Genomic DNA, 15666 nt, shown 5'->3' on the forward strand with positions numbered 1-15666 from the left:
TTACTAGAATCCATACCGTCTCTGCTGTTGGGTGCGTGTCGACGATCATTCAGAGTCAAGAGTTCTCTTGTGTTTTCTTTTTTGTTTGACACAATCTATATGTGTTAATTGAAGATATTTCTAAGATAGCTGTTCTACACTGAGTGATGCATTTTGGTCATCAAGGAATCTTTCCTTTTTTTTTTTTTTTTAAATATTTTTTCTACAAACTTTTTACTCTTTCAGAATTGGTAATTTTACTTACAAATGACCAAAAAATTTCCTCCTGACCATAATGCATCACTCAACTTAGAACAGCCATCTTAAAAATATTTCCGGAAAGTGTGTAAACAAATCAGCCATTTTGAAATGTATTTGTAGTTGGCATACATAAATGGTTATGGTAAATTGTTGATGCTTATTCAGAATAAGAACAAAAATTGAAATTAAACTGAAAACCATGTTATCTACTTATTCGCCATGTCGAAATTAGTAGCATATCCAAAAATTATGAAGGATGATAAAGTAAAAAATTAATTATTTATGAAAATTATTTTAGAAGTAATTACAAGTTAAATAATAAACAGAATAGTTTTCATGGTAACAGGGAAGGTAACTGTGAAATCAGTGCATTCTAAAGTATTAATGGTGGAATGCTAGATCATAAAAATGTTTTGTGTAATAATATGTTACTAATTTCAACATGACAAATAAATAACATTGCTTTTGATTGAAATTCAATATTTTTGATTTGTGATTCTGAAAAAGCACCAAATTTTGTTTTTATATTAAATAAATTGTATTTTATATTAAAAAAAAAAATCACTATAATGATTTAATACAATAATAAGGTGTTTCAAAATAGTGTCGAGCAGCAGTTTTTTTATTATTATTTTCTTCTAAAGTTAAAGTTAACCGAGAATTTAAAAAAATCTTCCTGATAATTATACCTGCACGCACACACTTTTTTTTCTGTTTCCGCCATTGCAACTGACTGCGAAGTTCTGTTCTCTGCAGAATTGGCCACGGATGCTTCTTTTAACTGTGATAAAACAACATTCTTTTTCAAAAACGAATTGCTGGATTTGCAGGCAAATTATAATTCTTCCAAAGTCAAAAAAAATTAAAAAAACAAACAAAAAAAAATCATCCGAATCATCATCATTATCATCATCATCATCATCATCATTAACATCATCATTCATCTTAAAAATCTTTTCTAAAAAAATTAAAAAATATTTTTTATTCTTTCCTCTTCCATAGTCTCCCTACTTCCTCCCCTTCCCTTTCCTTTTCTTCTATTGTTACATCTCCCTTTCTCATAGTCTATTTTCCCCTCTGTCTTCTTTTCTTCCTTTCTTTTATCCTCTTTATCTTTTCCCCCTCTCTCCATCTCCTGTTCTCCTTCTCTTTTCTTTCTCTTCATCTACCTTTCTCTCATTCTAACACGCTTTTATTCTCTCTCTACCTCTCTTCTCACTTCATCCCTCTCTTTTCCACCTCCCTTTCCATTATTCTGAAATCGCCATTTACTCCCAGGATTCCCCATTTTTTTTTTTTTTCAAAGAAATAAATTTTAAAATAGAATTTTTTTTTAAAAATCTATTTTCGGATTTTTAAACTTTGCAAAAATCAAATCTTATTTAAAAATAAAATACAAAAAAAATATAAAATAAATAAAAATTCACTGCCAGAATGTGATAAATTCACCGCTTGGAAAAAGGTGGCTCTGTTTTTCTTCTTTTTTTTCTTTTTTCTTGAATTGTAGAAGCCAAAGAAATTTCATGGTGGCAGTAAAACTAAACAGACAATTTCTGAAGCCTTTAAATTCATGCCAGTTTCTTTTTTTTTTTTTTCTTTTGCTGTAGGAAGTATTTTTTTAATTCACAATATTAATTTGGTATGTGGTGCAAATCATTTTTTATTCGGTATTTTATTATATAATTCATAGAAAAAAAATCGCAATTTTGAAAAACCCTAATCAGTGGATACTGCAACGCATAATTTTGAATGAAACTCATTGCAAAAACCGTTCTGTCTTGCTGGCACCTTTAGTTATGAAAACCATTCTATGACCAATATTTGACTAAGATTTGACCAAAGGACCTAGAAGTCTCAAAGTGATTTTTTGGAAAAAAATCTGTCATTGAAGAATATTTTTAGGGCTTTTATGCTTTTCAGAAGAGCAGAAAAATGATTGAAAAGTTGGACCTTTAAAAATACAAACATCATATTTGCCATAACATTTTTTTCTTTTAAAATGGAAAAATTGCAACAGTTAATTATTTGTTTGTTTTAGTATTTTTTTAAAAATAATTTTGTTTTCATCAGATGATACTTTCACAAAGTAAAAGCCATGAAAAACTAATAAACATCAGTAATATGATTGGTTGAAAATTCATTACATTGTTATACATTTCAACATTACTTTCAAACAACTTATTTTGTATTTTTTTGTTTTTTGTTTTTTAGTAAAAACAATATTATCCCAAATCTTAAACACATTTTTAGTTGTTATCCCTAACCTTAAACACATATTAGTTCTTATCCCTTACATAAAACACATCAGTTATCACTAACTTTAAACACATATTAGTTGTTATCCCTAACTTTAAACACATATTAGTTGTTATCCCTAACTTTAAACACATATTAGTTGTTATCCCTAACTTTAAACACATATTAGTTGTTATCCCTAACCTTAAACACATATTAGTTGTTATCCCTAACCTTAAACACATATTAGTTGTTATCCCTAACCTTAAACACATATTAGCTGTTATCCCTAACCTTAAACACATATTAGCTGTTATCCCTAACACGTATTAGTTGCTAACACTAAACACACGAGTTGACATCATATTTGATGTGAAACTTGAACTGAAAATACACATAGCTACAATGGTAATGTGTAGTTACAACTGCTTAGAAGAAAATGGCCACAGTGTTCGAATTTTATGTAAAAACTGAGACTTTAAAAAATTCTTACTCCCCATATAAATTATAAGGATAATTGTCCATAAGGAAAGTTTGTTTCACTCCAAAAAAGAAACTTTTTCATATTAACATATTTTTCATATAAAATCCATCTTTAATCATTTCCATCTCCAACAATCAATTAACTGTGGATAATAATTTGCATAGTAAATTACAAATTTCACACCTCAAGAATTGGCTATTAACCGATGCTCGGCAATCAATTGAATTATTTCGAAATTATGAGGCAGCTCCATGACAAGTTGGAATATTGTTATTTCTTCAGCCATGAAGATCATTTACAAGACTTGCTGGATGCATTCTAAGAATTCAATGGCCATTATTTTTCTTTACACATTACCAGCGACATGTCTTTTCAGAAAAATAGCATATCTTTTTATCTGTTATTGGCACATGGGTTAGTTCATTGCTAATTGCCTGAAACATCTCTACCAGGGAATACCGATGGGATTGCCTTGGCATTTTTTTGCAAGCCAGAGTGCTCTTCTCTAGGGTGCTAGCTCTTCTAATCGCACTTGATGAACACTTGCATCATATCATCCCAAAAGAAAAGGACAGTTCATGAAGTTCAGCTGTGGATGGGGATGACTCAGCACTAAAATTAACAGAGTATAGGCCATTGTTGAGATAGCTTGATCCCTGTTAGCGGGGCTATATTTCTGATCCTGTGCAGTTCTAGGAGGTCCATCCTTTCAGGCTCTACCTTCTCCTGTTGATAATGGGTTAATTTATTGCTAATCGCCTGAGGTGTCACTACCAGAGAATGTTGCGGCTATCCAGGACATTTTTTTTCTTAAAGGCCAGAGTGCTCTACCTCTAGGGTTCTGGCTTTTCAAATCGCACTTTCCTTATCCTTGTGTCATCTCAGTATGGGAGAAGGATAAACATCTAAAATAAGTTGTTTGAGAGTAATTTTGAAATCCATTTCAAAGTAAATAATTTCCGCCCATGAATTAAGTGATTGATTACTGAATACTGTTAAACCAAAAATAAACTCATTATTACAAAAAAAAAAATTAATCTGAACATGTTGTTGGCACCATTTGTATACATTAGAATAATTAATAAAAAAAAAAAAGAATAATTTACTGTTTGGTTCTTATCCAGAATTCGTTCTATATAAAAAAACAAAAATAAAGAAAAATCTGTGTGAATGTACGTAGCCGTGACGAAACGAAAATATCATATTCCAAAAATCACATAAATTAATAAAGTACTTTTATTCTTAAATATGAAAATGAAATTTTATGAGTAACAGAAGAGCAACCATCATGTCCGCCATTTTGAAAACAGTCTAAAGGAAAGAAATAATAATTTGAAAGATTTATGCTGTAATGCTTATGAATCCCATTAATCACTAAAAAAAATGATTTTCCCTGATCAAGTAGTTTTATTTTTATAAAACTACTTGATTAATTTACATGATTTTTAGAATATGATATTTTCGTTTCATCACGGGTACATACATCATACAGATTTTTCTATATTTTTGTTTTGTTTAATATAGGGGAAATTCTAAACAAGAACTTTTTTCTTTTTTTAAGCATTTCTAAGTTTTGTTGCATTTTGAGTTTTATAAAAAAAAAATATTTTTAAATGTAAAAAAAAAAATATTGAAACTTTTTTTATTATATTATTATCGTTTTTTATTGTTTTGTACGAATGGTGGGGCTGGCAGAATCACAGATGAAAAATTCAAATACAAATCAACCTCCAACAAGGATTAGTTTGAGATTTTTTCAACTCGTTTTTCTTTATTTGTTGTGTGGAGATTTTTTAAAGCCAATTGAAGATTGATTTTTTTTTTTTGTAAAAATGTAATTTTTTTATCTTTCAAATTTTTTCTTTAAATTCATTTTTTTTAATTTTGTTAAGCCAAGTGACCGTTTCTCTGTCTGTCAAATATAAAAGAAAATACCCATTCCACTTTCTTCTAAGTACTTTATTTATCTGGCCAGCAAATGCACCCCACATCCCAATTTGTCCTAAAAATAATATAATAAACTAAAATAATAATAGTTATAATAATAAACTAACCCCCACCCCCACCCCCACATACACATTCTCAAGAAAACGCACATGTGACGCCACAACAACTGTCAATAATTTCCTCTACTATCTGTGGCTAAGTCTAAACAAAAATTCCATGAACAAAGTTTCTCTCCTCAAACTGTTTATGGAACAAAATATCGTGGGACTGCTTACCAGCTGACTATAGCACGGTCGTTTCAAGTTTAATGTAAATAAATTCTTGTGGCAATGAAACCTTATTCAAGTTCCGCTATTACTGATCATTACAGTGTTCTTTCATCGTCTACCTAACACTCCTTAACACTTATTCTAGAGTAGCGCCATCCCAGCTTTGATAAGTGGTGACCCCCAAGTAAAAAAAAATTAAAATAAAATAAAAAATTTTAAAAAGTAAAATAAAAAAGCAGCTTCTGCTCTTACATGGACATGAACAATCAAGGAGGATGGAAAGACCGAGCTCCAATCCCTCGTCCCCCCTCGCCAATCTTTCACGAGAAACACCCGTCTGGCTGAAACTACTGTCAATAATTTTCCCCACTCTTTATCTGTGCCTAAATCCAAACGTAGATTCCATGAACAAAGCTTCTTTCTTAGAACTGCACACCAGTGGAACTCTCTGCCGCTTGCCTGTTTCCTACCTGACTACAACTTGGACGTCTTCAAGTCCAACATAAACAAACTCCTGACAAACCGCCCCCTTAAGTAAGACACTCTATAAAAACCCCCAATACTAATGATTACTACAATACTATCTCAGTGATTACTGTACACGCAATAACCCTTATATTTGGGCCTTGATAAGTGGTGACGCCCATGTAAAAAAAAAAAGGAAAGGTAACAACAAGACTTTTATTGGAAGGATGAGTACTAAAACCTTGTGAAGCTTATTCCTGTTTGAATTCCAAAGAATACCAATTGTCATTGCCGGTGAAAAGTCAATGCTAAATGGCTTTGGGGATAATACTAAATGATTATCGAAATAGACAAAGAATGCTGGTAATCTGGAAAGACTTACTGTCACTCTGACTCCAAGGAACTCTACTTGTTTTTGCCAGCAATTGTGTAAGAATTCCTAGGAAGCAAATAATAATTAATAATATACTTAACATATCCTCCTTTCCTCCAAAACATGTAGACACATGTGGCAGTATCATCCACGGTTGGTCTCATACAAGATGGTTGTTACTCCTGTGAACTCCTAACGAGTAAATAACTATCAGGATCTGTGGAAATTCCATGGTCGTAGCCTTCATCTGTTGTATATTGCTACTGTGCATTCTATGGATGCCTGGTTCCAGCGCAGACTTCCACAAAATTATTGTAGCATCTTTGTTCAAACATACCTATCTAAGTATGCTGGGTTTTTTTTTTGGGGGGGGGTTACATAGGAGTCACCACTTATCAAGGCTCGGAGGCCACTCGAGTGTACAGTAGTCAATGGGACAATAGTATAGTAATCGTTAGCAGTGGAAATTTGGTAAATTGGATTACTTCAAATTTGGTAAATTATGACGGTTCATCAAGAATTCGTCTATGTTGGACTGTAGACGACCAAATTGTAGTCTGCTAGAAAGAAGACAGAGTTCCACAGGCATGCAGTTCTAAGAAAGAAATTTTGTTCATGAAGTCTACATTTAGGTTTAGGCACAGTGGCCGAAATTATTGATAGTGGTTACAGCTAGACGAGTGTTTTTCATGAAAGTTTGGCAATGGGGGGGGGGCATAGATTGGAGCTCAGATGAGCAATTGCCATCAAAATAACGATAAAGCAGAGACAGGCTCGCAATGACTCTTCCGTGGGAATTGTTGTTTCAGAATATATGTGGTTATGGAGTCTTAACAAATACTACACAATGTTAAAATAGTGTAATTTAGTTAGTTTTATATTCAATACGACAATGACGTCAGATGAGATTTTAATTTTTTTTTTTTTTTTTTTTTTGCATTAAATTTTTTGCCGGTCAGACAATCCTATCTTTTTAAAAGGGATAGAGGCTGGTAACGTATATAAGAATATGAAATTATCTTATGTTATTGCTAGACCTGGGACAACAGCACATTCTTTTCATTGTTTTGACTCTCAAGTGTGTATCTGTTGATATCTTACATGCTTTTTTATAGAGTGATATGGTTCTCGGTTGATTAACTGTGTCTAACTGTCGGATATATACTCGAGAGTAAAAACAATGAAAAGAATATGCTGTTGTCATAGCCCTTGTTATTACATAGATGATGATAATTGACAGTTGAAAAAACTTGGAACAAGCTACATAAATATGACCTGAGTAACTGAAATTGTAGACTCTGCAGATAAAGAAATGAAACAGCAAATATATCATAAAGAGATGAAGAAACCTAGCCAAAGAAGAATATAAAATTGAGTAGGAAATCCCACTTGTTATTGCCAATCAGTAATCAATGATATTTCTTGAGAGAAATCTTAGTAAATAATAACAAAATAAATTATTTCTTTTTTATTCTTCATAAATCTCTGCAATTTGAAAGAATCTGTTTCAAGCACAAGATCATCTCTTCTTATGTCAGATTTAAAATTCTAAAACATAAGTGTCGATAGTTTAAGAATAACAAACTATTTTTTTAAATAGTAGTTGTAATACGTTAAAAAATTATTAAACTTATTTGTATAGCATCACAGTAGGTACAAAAATTTTCTTTATTACGTTGTTTTATACTGTAGTCTATATGCAATTACATAAGTAAACTTTAGGCATTATTGCAGGACTTATTATTCCTACTTTGATCTATGACATAGTAACTGCTACATAGATTCAATATCAATAATTTAAGAAGAACTAATTATTAAAAAGCAAATGGCTGCAATAGATTAAAAACAGGAACATAAAGGTTCAAATTTGTACATGTTAAAAAGCTGCTGTAAACATTTACTTTGCTGCCATGCTATTTTAAATATGTTTCAACTACAAGATTTTCAAAAGTTTTCGGGAATATATCACAAATATCAGGAAGTTTGATCAGATGTCATGCTGGTAGAGCAGTTTGATAGAAGGCTTACATAATGGCGACTGAGAGGCATTCCTAGAACCCTGGTGTGATGTAACATTGATAGACCAAGGTTGTTGAAGACGATTTGCTCCATTGGTCTCCATAGTGATTGGTTAGAATACAAATCTGCCAAAATACTAGCATTTGAATTACTTGCAATTCTTCATTATTTCTACCACCTGGGCAGGTTTTTTTGTCGATTTTATTATTGATTATGATGAAAACATCTCAATACAAATCTGTATTAATGACTGGTCGCTTGAGAAGAGAAATGCCATTATGGCCAACTGGTTCAAGAATTGACAGAAGATCAGTGATGTTCAGGCCAGTTGGACGACATTGTTGAAAGTGCTACATCTAGGGGAACTTCCTGCATTCCACAACAGCATCTGTGGATGCTGGACACCCTGGAACATGAGAGTAGATTTGAGACGATTGTCATCTACTAGAAGAGCTGGGGGGGTCTGTTTGTTTCTTCTTCAATTTTCTTATTTTGTTTTAGCAGGATGGCGCATTCTACCAGATGCCAGACATTCACCTGCTATCATACATTTCAACCACGAGAGCTTTTTAAGATTCTAACCGTCCCTTTAAATACAATTGTTTGCATCTCTCTTACACTTGGTGCATTGACTATATCTTCAAGTTAGTCTTTGAAATTCTTTTTCACGAATCCAGTTGCTCCTATAATGACTGGAATGACGACAATCTTCCTATGTTTCCAGTTTCTTTTAATGTACATAATATCTTTGTATTTCGTTATCTTTTCCTTCTCAACTCTGTTTAACCTAACATCACTGATAACACTAACTTCTGCTACTACTCTTTCTCCTTGTCCATATCACTGTCAGGTTTAATAGCTCCATTTTTTTAGGTATGTAGCTGTAAGTATTGCATCATCAAAGTGGATGGTGCATGACTTATTTCCAACTGTTTTCTGGTATATGGTCTCAGAACTTGTTGCTACCACTGTGTGACAAACCAGATGGTGTTGGTCACAGGACATTCTGATTTTCATCCCGATAATGCTCTAGCTGTTCTGTATTCCTTTCTGCTTCAGAATGATTAAGTTCACCTTCTTCAAATCGCTTGACAGATCAGGAATCAGGTGGCTGAGAGCGACCAAAAATGCTCCTTTTTATAATACTAATGATGAATGCATGAAAACTGCATGCGCCGTACTCGGTTGGGCAAAAGTTATTTGATGATTAAAAATTTCATTTTGGAATTATAAATGACTTGTTTGCAAAATTCTGTAGGTCTTGATGCGAAATATGAATCTAACTCTTGTTCAGTCTCCTTTTGTGATGTCAACCTAAGGCCATCTAAATGATTTTTTAATTTTTTAAATAAGTGGTAATCTGAGAAAGCGAGGTAGAACAAGATTTCGCAACCAAATTTTGCTAGGAGCACTGTGGTCAGTAGTGCTGCATGTAAACAAGCACACGTGATGCCACAACAAGTGTCAACAATTTCCTTCACTCTCTATCTAAGTCTCTCGCTAAGACTAAACAAAAATTCCATGAACAAAGTTTCTCTCCTCAAACTGATTTTCTGTTGAACAAAATATCATGGGACTGTTTCCCAGCTGGCTATAGCATGGTCGTTTCAAGTTTAATGTAAATAAATTCTTGTTGTAATGAAATCTTATCCAAGTTCCACTATTACTGATCATTACAGTGTTGTTTCATCATCTACCTAACACTCCTTAACACTTATTCTAGAGTAGTTCCACCCCGGCCCTGATAAGCGGTTACCCCCCCCCCCCAAGTAAAAAGCTGGAAGATGACTCCCGTTCTGTTGACTAAAGAAGGTCATTTTCTGGTCAACATGGATGAGAATATTACAGAAAAATATGAATTATGCTTTAATAATTTGAAAGAAAAAGTTCTCAATCATGATGATATGTTTTACATAATAACAATATATGAATAAAATAGATTTACAATAGTTTACAATACCCCTTCTATAAACCGGCACCAACCTGATGCAATACCCCTTCTATAAACCGGCACCAACCTGATACAATACCCCTTCTATAAACCGGCACCAACCTGATACAATACCCCTTCTATAAACCGGCACCAACCTGATACAATACCCCTTCTATAAACCGGCACCAAACTGATACATAGGATAATGTACAATCGTTAAGGAAATGAACAGTGTATGAGTTGTATAAGAAGTTCATCAGGTGTAATTTTGGCAAATTTCGCGAAGCATGCAGCTTTCAAAGGATGTTTGTTTCATACTTCAGCAATTCTGAGTGTAAAAAAAAATGTCCTTAAAGACATGGGAATTGCACTGTATTTTTTACTTTGTAGCCATGTCCACATGTGTTAGACACATGGATACCAAAAAAGAGTTCCAAGTTATGGTTGATGAGATGGTTAATAATCTTTTGCATGTGTTAACTAAATGAATTACTAAACGTGACAGTGTATGCATGTGCAATGCACATTGTGCATATGCATCAAATGTAGTTTTGGCAAATTTCAGGAAGTATGAAAGATGCAATGTCTCCGCAGTTAACGACTGATGCAGGTGTTCATTTCGTGCTTAGTCAATAGACCGAGTGTGACATAATGTTTCTGAAAATCATGAAAGCTGTGCTGTTTTATCATTTTGTATGTATATCCACACGTGTTAGACACATGAAAAAAGCACTCTAGGTTATGGTTGGTGAGATGGTTAATAATTTTATGTTAACTAAATCAATTGTTAATCATCACAGCTCCAATGAATCTAACCTTGAGAAGCAAGGCATTTTGAGTATGGGAGGTGTTTAATGGAATATATCCGCTTGGTTTCCAAGCAGTTAATGTTTTCTACAGGATTCTAAACTGTAGTCACATCATATCTCTAAAAAGTTTTAAATATTTTGACATCATGATCATGTTGGATGTCAACTCTTATAATATTTTTAGTCATTAAAAATCAATTGTTCAAATTTAATTCAAATCAAACCTTGTTTTTCTTTGGTTTGGTGTTATTCAAACTTCAGTTACCATATATCCTCCAAAACTGAGGATAATTTGCCAGTTACACACGTAAAGATCAAAAAATGTTCTGGATTGTTGTTGATTACAGATTGGTTAATAATGTTGTCTTAGATGAGTGGTTTAGCAATATTTTTTAGTATTGGGTGTAAACCAGAAAAGTCTTATTTTCATGATGGCCAAAAAGGTAAATCTTTAAATGTTCTATAATTATGTAAAACAATGTTGGATGCCATCTTGTAAACTAGACTGTTATCAATATTTGTTAAATCTTGAAACAGATCTGATATGACTTAAATCTGCCAAGAATCTAGGATAATGGAGTAAAATCAGATTGGTAGCCATTACAGTAGCGTTACATTATAGCGTAGAGTTGTCTCTGCATAAAATGCAGATGTCTCTGAAGATTTGCCACTATATCAAGTGACCAGAGTTACTTGAATGAAATTAAGACAATGCTCAACAAAAATGCAGCAATCAATGATTTCTTCCTCTACTAGTAGGGTTACCCGGCATCACCCAGGATCCCAATTTCGGTAAATTATGTAAATTACAGAAAATAAAAGTAAACAAAATAATAATAATAATGATAATAATAATTGGAAGCATTGAAATTTATGTTTTAAAAAAATCAGAATGAAGATAATAATGCTTCTGTTGAGGTTTGAATTCTTAGGTTCTGTCTCTGAATGGTATATGCTAAACGATTAATTCAAGGGCAGATACAATACAGTGATGCTATTTATTAAATGCATAAAACAAACTGTCTCTTCGTCTTCTTCTTTCTTAGCAACAAAACAAAGATGTATAAAACATGAAAACTTCTTTTTCCTCCTTTTCAAGTACTGTTTCCATATTAACTGTTGCTGCTGTGGTTATTATTAAAGATGGCGTTTATTTTTAAAATCTTCCTAAGTGGATAAATTACATTTTAAAAGAATTAAAAAAAAAAAAGTAAATTTTGTTGCTAAGAACATGGACCAATGCCGCAAAAAATCTTGTGAATCAGAATGAAACATTGATTTGTAGAAAGAAAGCTATTAACTTCTAATATTCAAGAAACAAATTCTTATTAAATTATTCATTAGATGACCAAAAGACTGGTGAGAAGACAGGTTAAGATTCTACTGCTGTCCTTTCAGTATATATATATGTCCCTTCATAGAAATGTGCTTATGTGTGTGTGTTTTTTTTTATAAACATTAAAACTGTTCTGTCGGTCCAAAAGTATGAGGTTGAATTTAATTGGTTGAACTGTGCTTGTATGAATCACTGTTAGTGATGGGTCACTTACACTTAGCGGCAGAGGTTACCAGATACAAGTTGATATCGCTACCATAGAACCATATTGAATAAAAAAAGAAGTACATATCTAGGTACTTTCAACATTTTAAATCCTGCATTAGGTAAAATAGATAGGCTAACATATATTGATTCTCGCGTTTCTATTCTTCATTGTCTTTTTCACATCAGATGTGAATTGTGCGTTGGTGATGGCGATACAAAGTGATTTTCTTTGTAAAATCCTATCATTTATTTCACTTCCAAAGTATCATTGGTTGAGGTAATTTTTGACCGAGTTGTGAATTGCATTCACTGCTGTGTAACAAAAACATCTCCATCCAAAACAAAACAAGTTCAATTTATAAACAAATAATAATTTTTACTAACTTCAGTAAGTGATACTCGATTTCACAAGGATAAATTGCAGATTTGCAGATCTTTGCTCGACCAGACCAACATATCTGAGTCCCATTATAGTCCTTTCGTCAAGCGCTTTCAAGGCATGGAGAAGCAAACTGACTCAACTGTTCAGTCGTTCTCACCAAAACTAACTGCTGCTCTCCAAGGTTTAACTCTCACTCCTTCGGAATCTCTTCACATTTGACTGATTCTGGTCTTTTGTTCATGGTCATTGTTCAGCCGCCCAGAGAAGACACCCCATGAATACTGTCTAGGACTAACTCTATTTATAGAGATTTTATGGAGCCCATCAAGTAAAATTATTATTATTTTATTTTATTGCCTGATTACAGTATGACTTTCTCATTAAATGAGGCATTACATTTTTCAGAAAGAGAATATCTCTTAGGTGGTCTGACTCTGGTAGGTGATATTTTCAACTCTCTGCAGCTAAGCATTTATTACTGCAACTGCCTTTTTTTGGCTAAGCATTTATTACTGCAACGTCTGACACATCCACCAACTGCACATGTTTACAAAGTCATTCCAATTCGTCTAATTACCTTTTCTTTAGTTACACTCAAGGGAGATACGTTTGCTTTTGTACAACCAGAGTTTCATTCAGCATGTCTATCACACACCAAGCTTCTTCTTGGTCTTTTGGCTACGAGCAAAGTTTAATACCTGTTCTAATGCTACACATCATCTTTTATGTACTCAGTCAGTGAAAGAAAAATCCTTCTAGGCTGAAGCAATTTTAATATTTGTCCCAACCCAGAGTGCTTCTTTTTGAGGAGCTGAATTTTTCCCACATAAAAAAAAACCGACTATGTCCCTCGTAGGTAGGTAGGTAAATAGAAACATATAATGAAGAGCCGAATACAATCTTCGCACTTCCAACCATGATATTAGTAAATCAAAACTAACTGTCGTTAAGATACATCCCAGAAATCCACCGAACGGTGTCATCCCTTTGCATCCTTAGAAAAGAAAGATTATTGAAAGCTGAGCAGTCACTCTTGTGTAACACGGCAACATGAACAATTCCAAGTAACAAACGAGAGTTAAAATTGGAAGAAATGCACGAAAATTCTATTTGCACCAATTCTCTTAGAAAAAATGTTCTGTATTAGTTGCCGATTCTTTTAATGTTATGAGAATGATAAAAAAAAAAAAAATTAAGATGTTAAAGATTAACGAAATAGTTGTAAAAAAAAGCATTTGTAATATTAAAGAAGTGCATTAAGATATTAATAATTGATGAGAAAATCTTCTATAAATTGACAAAAATGGCTACTATTTGAATGGATAGAAAATATAAAATACAATGGCAGAATTTTACATAACTTTGTAGACCTGATGGACAAGCAATTATGTCAACGTTGGCTAAAAGTTGTCCTATTTTTCAGAACCTGTTCCAATTGTAGTCAGGTGACATTATATATATATATATATATATATATATATATATATATATATATATATATATATATATTGCAAGCAAAATCCGATCCCGCATTTATATATATATATATTGCAAGCAAAATCTGATCCCGCATTTTGCTAAATCCTACCCACTGATGGGAAGGAAAGTATTTCTTCGAAACTCTGTGGATTAAGGTCTATCCACTTATTTTGTGCTTCATTTTTAAAATTAAATATGTTTTTAATTTTTTTCAAAGTGTTTTTTTAACATGTTTTATTAACTACTTGTTCTTACACACACATACACACACACACACACACACACACACACACAAATGTGTGTGTGTGTGTGTGTGTGTGTGTGTGTGTGTGTGTGTGTGTGTGTGTGTGTGTGTATTTATGTATGTATTAGTTACTAAAATAGGAACTAGACCTGATCGGATAAAATAATGTTTAAAAAGAAACTAAATCAAAAACAATTTTCTATATCAAGAAATATTTTAGAAAGATAAAAAAAAAAAGAAAAATTAGTTAGTTAGAATCAAATAGGCATCTGTCATATATATTGCTATATGGGTCTAATATTAAAAATTCGGCAGACTTTATTTATAAATTTAATAAAAAAAAATGAAGCATTCATCTTCAGCTAGTTGAGCCGGCTTCCTCTAAAGGAGGAAGTTTCTATGGATCTTTGAATTCACAGGCAGTCCCCAGTCACATATATACTCCAGTCAGAGATGACAATTCTCAATCTTTCAGTTATTGTAGAGAGGTATCAACATTGTCCCATATACAGCGCCTGATATTCCTTATGCAGACATCTATTTAATATTGACAAGGACCAGTGAGTCCAGAACTAGTGTGCAAACGTGATTATGTCAGATTATATTTTATATATTAGATAACAAAATAACATTAAAGATATAGAATTGAATATCACAAACCACCATTTTTCTTAGGAACATTTGTGCAATACTAAATTTCAGCCTAATATTAGACATTTGATAAACGGTTTCTAGATGTGGTTGTTTCCTTAGATATGAATAAATAATAATTCTTTCTTTAACATGGTTAATTTGTTGACTGCGGGGTCCTAGGCCAAAAATTTTCATTTTGGTCTGAGGGTTTTAAATTGTGCACTTGTAGCCCCTCGATAAGCCTGCTAAGCAATTAAATTTCACCCGTTCACAGTTGAGGTATATTCTACTAGTTTCTTCCCAATAACAACTACATTTTGGATTTCCCTTCATGCTACCTGATTCTCTGGCTGAGATACAGAAGTTTAAATATATGTATATATTATGTATGTATATATTATATGTATGTATATATTATATGTATGTATATATTATATATATGTATATATTATATATATGTATATTATATATGTATATTATATGTATATTATATGTATATTATATGTATATTATATATGTGTATATCATATATGTATATTATATATGTATATTATATATGTATATCATATATGTATATCATATATGTATATTGTATGTATATGTATATCATA

The sequence above is a fragment of the Euprymna scolopes genome, chromosome 25 (assembly GCF_053919585.1).
Source record: "Euprymna scolopes isolate OS-2025 chromosome 25, ASM5391958v1, whole genome shotgun sequence".
Lineage (NCBI taxonomy): Eukaryota > Metazoa > Mollusca > Cephalopoda > Sepiida > Sepiolidae > Euprymna > Euprymna scolopes.